Raw genomic sequence first — 8001 nt, 5'->3', positions numbered from 1 at the left:
TACATTTTGCAGAAGCACAGATAACACAAATGTCAACATGCGATACGGTTTGGTTTTTTTTGCACCTGAATAGCAATGCTGTAGTGAACCAGTAGTGAGCCATCATCAAGCGCGGGCGCGGTATGCGCGTGCCAAAATGGTTTAAGTTTACGCAGCTTACGCGTACGCAATACACACGTGATACGCGTTTCGTTGACAATATTGTCGCCTAACAAACAATCAAAACAATCGCAGATAGCAGTTTGTTGAGCTTCTGTTGCTGTTCAGCTTCTAGCAAGAGTTGTGAAGACACTGAGATTTTACCGTCTCACCTATTTACGCCTTTATTTTAAGCAAATGTGTCTTATCTATTTTGTGATAAAGGAGGAATTTCTACTTGGCAATGCCTGGGATCTTAATCAACCGTTCTCATTGTCAGTCTCTCTTCGGCGCCGTAGGTCTACTCCATAAAAATAGTAAGTTTCAGTAGGATAATTTGTTGATTTGTTTTTATTTATAAAATTGGCAATTACCACAGAAATTCAGTTGTGAATATGCTAGGTTTGCTGAATTGAGCAATTCACATCGATATTTTTTAGTTTGAAAAACAATAGGAACAGTCCCTGTCGTATTTTTGGTCCGTGAGATCATTTATTTAATACAAAAAGTTGTTGGTCGCCCATCCATCCAGCAGCTGACCATGTACGATCGACTCAACATGCTCAATGGCGTAGCCAGCACTTTTTCAGAGGGTGGGCGAAGGGGGAGGCTGACTAGATCACCCTATATAATATACAGCTTACGCCGGCTCACAAATAGCTTGGTGTTTCTGAAATGTAACACATTTTGAAAGCTTCTTAGCCAAATCTTCATAAAAAAGTCGGATCCTGCTCATTTTTCACAGACAATCTATTTCCCAGGCCTAAATGAGGATTAAAATATGAATCAGGGCCTAATTATTTGTTTTTAAGCCTTTCCTAATGTATTATATTCAGTCGTATTGCACTTTTCCTCGTTTGAAACACTGTGACTATAGGAGATTCCTATTTACCGGTGTGCACTCACTAGCAATTCAACTCGCTGATAGATGTATAAGCTTATACGGCACCTAGGTTACGTACCATTTGTCTCGAGCTATCTTCGGTAGAGAGCAAGGTGCCCGCATAAGCTATTGTTAGTAGATAACAAGGTGCCTGAATATTATATCTTCAGTAGACAGCAAAGTGCCTGTATAAGCTATCTTCAGTAGATAGCAAGGTGCCTGTATAAGCTATCTTCAGTATATAGCAAGGTGTCTGTATAAGCTATCTTCAGTAGACAGCATGGTGTCTGTATACGCTATATTCAGAAGATAGCAAGGTGCCTGTATAAGCTATCTTCAGTATATAGCAAGGTGCCTGTATAAGCTATCTTCACTAGATAGCAAGGTGCCTGTATAAGCTATCTTCAGTAGATAGCAAGGGGCCTGTATAAGTTATCTTCAATAGATAGCAAGGTACATGTATAAGCTATCTTCAGTAGATAGCAAGGTGCCCTTATAAGCTATCTTCAGTAGATAGTAACATAATCTATCTTCGGTAGGCAGGAAGGTGCCTTTAAAAACTATCTTCAGTAGATGGCAAAGTGCCCGTATAGGCTGTCTTCAGTAGAAAGGAGGGCCCGGTGCCTGTATAGGCTGTATAGACCTTTTTCCCTCTATCCCACAATGCACTATTCCAGGGGGGTATGACGTAGTTCATTAACCTCATAGATCGTGTGCATCCGATGGTCTTTGCTAGGCCTTTGCAATTATTTTGTCTTAATATGGGCATACTGATTCCATATATGCGGATTCTCGTAAAGGCCATCGATGTTACTAATTATGCAATTATTGAATACACGAGTGATGGAGTTACGGAGCGATGCAGAACATCTGTGTAAGAGATTTTGTTTTCGTTTTATTTTCAACTTCGAAAAAAAAGTGAGACGGACGCCGGTAAAATATCACTGCGTGTCCCGTCATCAGTTTTTCACCATTAGGTCTATAAAATGTATACAAAGTTAGGTTTCAAACGCAGGAAACTTTTTTGGGTGAGGACACCATGTCCATAAAGCATAGAAATGTTGTTTTTTGCCCCCGAAAGGTATTAGTGATCGTGGCGCCATTATCATCATTATCGGGGATTCCTTTTTTGTGATGAAGGCACCAGTCGAAATGTCCGTATTCCAGAGTGTAATGAACATAACTCTGTACTCCCCCGGGGAGATGATGTATTTTGCGACACTCATACCCCCCCCTGGAATAGTGCATGATGGGAAAGAGGGAAAAAGGTCTATTCGGTAGTGTGAGATAGCAAAGGTACGTGTATTAAAGCTATCTTCAGCCTGATAGCAAGCCTATATTCTGTAGATTGTAAGGTGCCTTTATAAGCTATCTTCAGTAGATAGAGCCTACTCATACACACCCACATACGCACTTTTACTTTTTAGATTCTTCAGGAGCGCACTGGGCAAACAAAATTTGGGTCATCAACTCACAACTTCTATCGGCAAAAAAATATTCACCTGGCTATGTTCAGTAGATAGCAATGTATATGTCTTCGCAGACCCGGAGTAATTAATGACACCCGCCGCCATTCGTGTTAATAAGGCCAGGGAAGAACCAAATGCTTATTTCACATCGACACGCATTTTCCCTATATCACAAATGGTTCGTAAACGGGATAGCAACAGGTCGATCGTGATATTTGCACCCGTTTGGGCTCATTTGAAGAGTCAACCCATACCAAAGCAAACTGGCGATGAAAAGTTGGGTGGCTTTTTAAGACGTTTTCCGTGTTTCTTGCCATTGGAAGTGATTAGCAACACCGATGTCACGGCAAGGAAGCCGACGGACACCGTCTGATGACAGTTTTGAATTTAGGATATAGGCCAGGGCCCGAGAAATAATTATGGTATGGGATTATTACAAAGGAGAAAATTAAACAGAGAAGACAAAGAAGAAGAATATCCAAAAGGGAGACAAGTTAATTTTGAGTAAAAAAATGTTGAAAGTAATTTTGCTTTATTTCGTGCCGTTAAATTATGTAAAAACAGAATTTACAAAATTGACAAGCAAACAACAAATATCGTGAGCCAGAGATAGATGGCATGTTTTGAGAATTGCTAACGATGACCGTACCCCCTTAAGAATTATCTTCCCACGGTTGCATGTATTTTCAAAATATGGCAAGAAACTATTTCACCAAAACAACAGCGATGTCGTTGAAAAAAAGTACAAAAAAAAAAAAAAATCAAAATAAATCAACAACAACAAAATGACATAGCAGAGCAAGGTTTCGATCCTTGGACCTCTGGGTTATGGGCCCAGCACGCTTCCGCTGCGCCACTCTGCTTCACGATTCTGTTATGTGCGTAATGCAGTTAATAAAGGTTTTCTTTAGCTCATGCAATCATGCTGTCTCTTTTTTTATTCAAGTATTGGCGGGGAAATAAATCAATAATTCGCAAAACTGATCAACATTTTTTTAACTAGAAGAGGTGGCCGCGGCCGGCAAAATATCATGATAATGACGCAGTGAAGTACTGATGCGTTTTTCCATAATTATTTCGTTTCAATTGAAGAAATACAAGAACTATTATATTATAATATTAGGCAAACAAAATGAAGACGAGCGAGATGGCTAGGAAGCCGTATTTTTCACATTAATTGTAGGTCTTTGTGTAAAATAATATATTATTTGATACTTAAAATAAACTTGTTAATTAACCATTTACTGTAGGCCTACTAATAAAGGTAAATACGGGAATTAAATGCAGTAGACAAAATATTATATTATAGAATGTCCCACCGTAACATTTGTAGCTGTTCCCCCTGGTAAGTTGTGTGTTTATTGCCAGGGAGAGCTCATACATATACCTCTGCGAACTCAGTGCACACAAGAAATGTCTTTAATGCAGACAGGTGTTGTCAACATGCTTTATACTGTTCAGGTTTTGCAAGGATAATCTATTCTAGTGTTCTACTTTAATTATATTAATCCAACTGACGTGTACTAGAAGATGAGCTATTAACAAAGCCTCAATTGATCTGAATATTTTAAAGCCAACTATGTACCCTTTATGACAAGAGTGGTGCCCACAGGGCCAAAAATGTGCAACTTGTCAGGGGGATGGCTACTTACCAAAAGTGGGTTAACCAATAGTTTCAAGTTTCTCTTGTGAGGAAGGCAAATAATTAAGTAACTATTAATTACTGATAAATGAAGGAATGAATGAATGAATGATGTATAACCATATAATCAAATAAATCGATCTATATAAATAAATTAAAATATAAAATAAAATAAAATAAATGTTGATAATGATTATTTTGACAGAGCATTCGTAATTGACATGCCGAAGAAGAAAATAATCGTATCCAACAGCGCATTCTGAGCATAGGCCTACTGGACAATTGGAATGTAACATTAAATTTAATATTCCAAAAGACGAAAAAGTAGGGAAACATCCACCATCTAAACAATTCATAACACCCTCACCCCTTGACATAAGGCTTACACTCAAACAAACAAATATACAAACAAACAAAATCTTCATTTTACATTTTGCAGAAGCACAGATAACACAAATGTCAACATGCGATACGGTTTTTTTTTTGCACCTGAATAGCAATGCTGTAGTGAACCAGTAGTGAGCCATCATCAAGCGCGGGCGCGGTATGCGCGTGCCAAAATGGTTTAAGTTTACGCAGCTTACGCGTACGCATTACACACGTGATACGCGTTTCGTTGACAATATTGTCGCCTAACAAACAATGAAAACAATCGCAGATAGCAGTTTGTTGAGCTTCTGTTGCTGTTCAGCTTCTAGCAAGAGTTGTGAAGACACTGAGATTTTACCGTGTCACCTATTTACGCCTTTATTTTACCAAAAGCAAATGTGTCTTATCTATTTTGTGATAAAGGAGGAATTTCTACTTGGCAATGCCTGAGATCTTAATCAACCGTTCTCATTGTCAGTCTCTCTACGGCGCCGTAGGTCTACTCCATAAAAATAGTAAGTTTCAGTAGGATAATTTGTTGATTTGTTTTTATTTATAAAATTGGCAATTACCACAGAAATTCAGTTGTGAATATGCTAGGTTTGCTGAATTGAGCAATTCACATCGATATTTTTAGTTTGAAAAACAATAGGAAAAGTCCCTGGCGTATTTTTGGTCCGTGAGATCATTTATTTAATACAAAAAGTTGTTGGTCGCCCATCCATCCAGCAGCTGACCATGTACGATCGACTCAACATGCTCAATGGCGTAGCCAGCACTTTTTCAGAGGGTGGGCGAAGGGGGAGGCTGACTAGATCACCCTATATAACATACAGCTTACGCCGGCTCACAAATAGCTTGGTGTTTCTGAAATGTAACACATTTTGAAAGCTTCTTAGCCAAATCTTCATGAAAAAAGTCGGATCCTGCTCATTTTTCACAGACAATCTATTTCCCAGGCCTAAATGAGGATTAAAATATGAATCAGGGCCTAATTATTTGTTTTTAAGCCTTTCCTAATGTATTATATTCAGTCGTATTGCACTTTTCCTCGTTTGAAACACTGTGACGATAGGAGATTCCTATTTACCGGTGTGCACTCACTAGCAATTCAACTCGCTGATAGATGTATAAGCTTATACGGCACCTAGGTTACGTACCATTTGTCTCGAGCTATCTTCGGTAGAGAGCAAGGTGCCCGCATAAGCTATTGTTAGTAGATAACAAGGTGCCTGAATATTATATCTTCAGTAGACAGCAAAGTGCCTGTATAAGCTATCTTCAGTAGATAGCAAGGTGCCTGTATAAGCTATCTTCAGTATATAGCAAGGTGTCTGTATAAGCTATCTTCAGTAGACAGCATGGTGTCTGTATAAGCTATATTCAGAAGATAGCAAGGTGCCTGTATAAGCTATCTTCAGTATATAGCAAGGTGCCTGTATAAGCTATCTTCACTAGATAGCAAGGTGCCTGTATAAGCTATCTTCAGTAGATAGCAAGGTGCCTGTATAAGTTATCTTCAATAGATAGCAAGGTACATGTATAAGCTATCTTCAGTAGATAGCAAGGTGCCCGTATAAGCTATATTCAGTAGATAGCATAATCTATCTTCGGTAGGCAGGAAGGTGCCTTTAAAAGCTATCTTCAGTAGATGGCAAAGTGCCCGTATAGGCTGTCTTCAGTAGAAAGGAGGGCCCGGTGCCTGTATAGGCTGTATTCGGTAGTGTGAGATAGCAAAGGTACGTGTATAAGCTATCTTCAGCCTGATAGCAAGCCTATATTCTGTAGATTGTAAGGTGCCTTTATAAGCTATCTTCAGTAGATAGAGCCTACTCATACACACCCACATACGCACTTTTACTTTTTAGATTCTTCAGGAGCGCACTGGGCAAACAAAATTTGGGTCATCAACTCACAACTTCTATCGGCAAAAAAATATTCACCTGGCTATGTTCAGTAGATAGCAATGTATTATGTCTTCGCAGACCCGGAGTAATTAATGACACCCGCCGCCATTCGTGTTAATAAGGCCAGGGAAGACCCAAATGCTTATTTCACATCGACACGCATTTTCCCTATATCAAAAATGGTTCGTAAACGGGATAGCAACAGGTCGATCGTGATATTTGTACCCGTTTGGGCTCATTTGAAGAGTCAACCCATACCAAAGCAAACTGGCGATGAAAAGTTGGGTGGCTTTTTAAGACGCTTTCCGTGTTTCTTGCCATTGGAAGTGATTAGCAACACCGATGTCACGGCAAGGAAGCCAACGGACACCGTCTGATGACAGTTTTGAATTTAGGATATAGGCCAGGGCCCGAGAAATAATTATGGTATGGGATTATTACAAAGGAGAAAATTAAACAGAGAAGACAAAGAAGAAGAATATCCAAAAGGGAAACAAGTTAATTTTGAGTAAAAAATGTTGAAAGTAATTTTGCTTTATTTCGTGCCGTTAAATTATGTAAAAACAGAATTTACAAAATTGACAAGCAAACAACAAATATCGTGAGCCAGAGATAGATGGCATGTTTTGAGAATTGCTAACGATGACCGTACCCCCTTAAGAATTATCTTCCCACGGTTGCATGTATTTTCCAAATATGGCAAGAAACTATTTCACCAAAACAACAGCGATGTCGTTGAAAAAAAGTACCAAAAAAAAAAAATAAAAATAAAAATAAATCAACAACAACAAAATGACATAGCAGAGCAAGGTTTCGATCCTTGGACCTCTGGGTTATGGGCCCAGCACGCTTCCGCTGCGCCACTCTGCTTCACGATTCTGTTATGTGCGTAATGCAGTTAATAAAGGTTTTCTTTAGCTCATGCAATCATGCTGTCTCTTTTTTTATTCAAGTATTGGCGGGGAAATAAATCAATAATTCGCAAAACTGATCAACATTTTTTTAACAAGAAGAGGTGGCCGCGGCCGGCAAAATATTATGATAATGACGCAGTGACGTACTGATGCGTTTTTCCATAATTATTTCGTTTCAATTGAAGAAATACAAGAACTATTATATTATAATATTAGGCAAACAAAATGAAGACGAGCGAGATGGCTAGGAAGCCGTATTTTTCACATTAATTGTAGGTCTTTGTGTAAAATAATATATTATTTATTAAATGCAGTAGACAAAAGATTATATTATAGAATGTCCCACCGTAACATTTGTAGCTGTTCCCCCTGGTAAGTTGTGTGTTTATTGCCAGGGAGAGCTCATACATATACCTCTGCGAACTCAGTGCACACAAGAAATGTCTTTAATGCAGACAGGTGTTGTCAACATGCTTTATACTGTTCAGGTTTTGCAAGGATAATCTATTCTAGTGTTCTACTTTAATTATATTAATCCAACTGAAGTGTACTAGAAGATGAGCTATTAACAAAGCCTCAATTGATCTGAATATTTTAAAGCCAACTATGTACCCTTTATGACAAGAGTGGTGCCCACAGGGCCAAAAATGTGCAACTTGTCAGGGGGGTGGCTACTTAC

At 38.8% G+C, this 8001-nt stretch overlaps 2 non-coding genes across 2 annotated transcripts; both read right to left on the bottom strand.

Moving 5' to 3' along the window:
* Positions 1–3281: 3281 nt before the first annotated feature.
* Positions 3282–3353, bottom strand: Trnam-cau (transfer RNA methionine (anticodon CAU)). The gene has a single exon. It is a non-coding gene; the product is annotated as a tRNA-Met (tRNA).
* Positions 3354–7206: 3853 nt separating this feature from the next.
* Trnam-cau (transfer RNA methionine (anticodon CAU)) lies at positions 7207–7278 on the bottom strand. The gene has a single exon. It is a non-coding gene; the product is annotated as a tRNA-Met (tRNA).
* Positions 7279–8001: the final 723 nt, after the last annotated feature.

This window comes from Amphiura filiformis, chromosome 17, assembly GCF_039555335.1.
Source record: "Amphiura filiformis chromosome 17, Afil_fr2py, whole genome shotgun sequence".
NCBI classification, from domain to species: domain Eukaryota; kingdom Metazoa; phylum Echinodermata; class Ophiuroidea; order Amphilepidida; family Amphiuridae; genus Amphiura; species Amphiura filiformis.
This window is presented reverse-complemented; position numbering and strand designations above follow the sequence as displayed.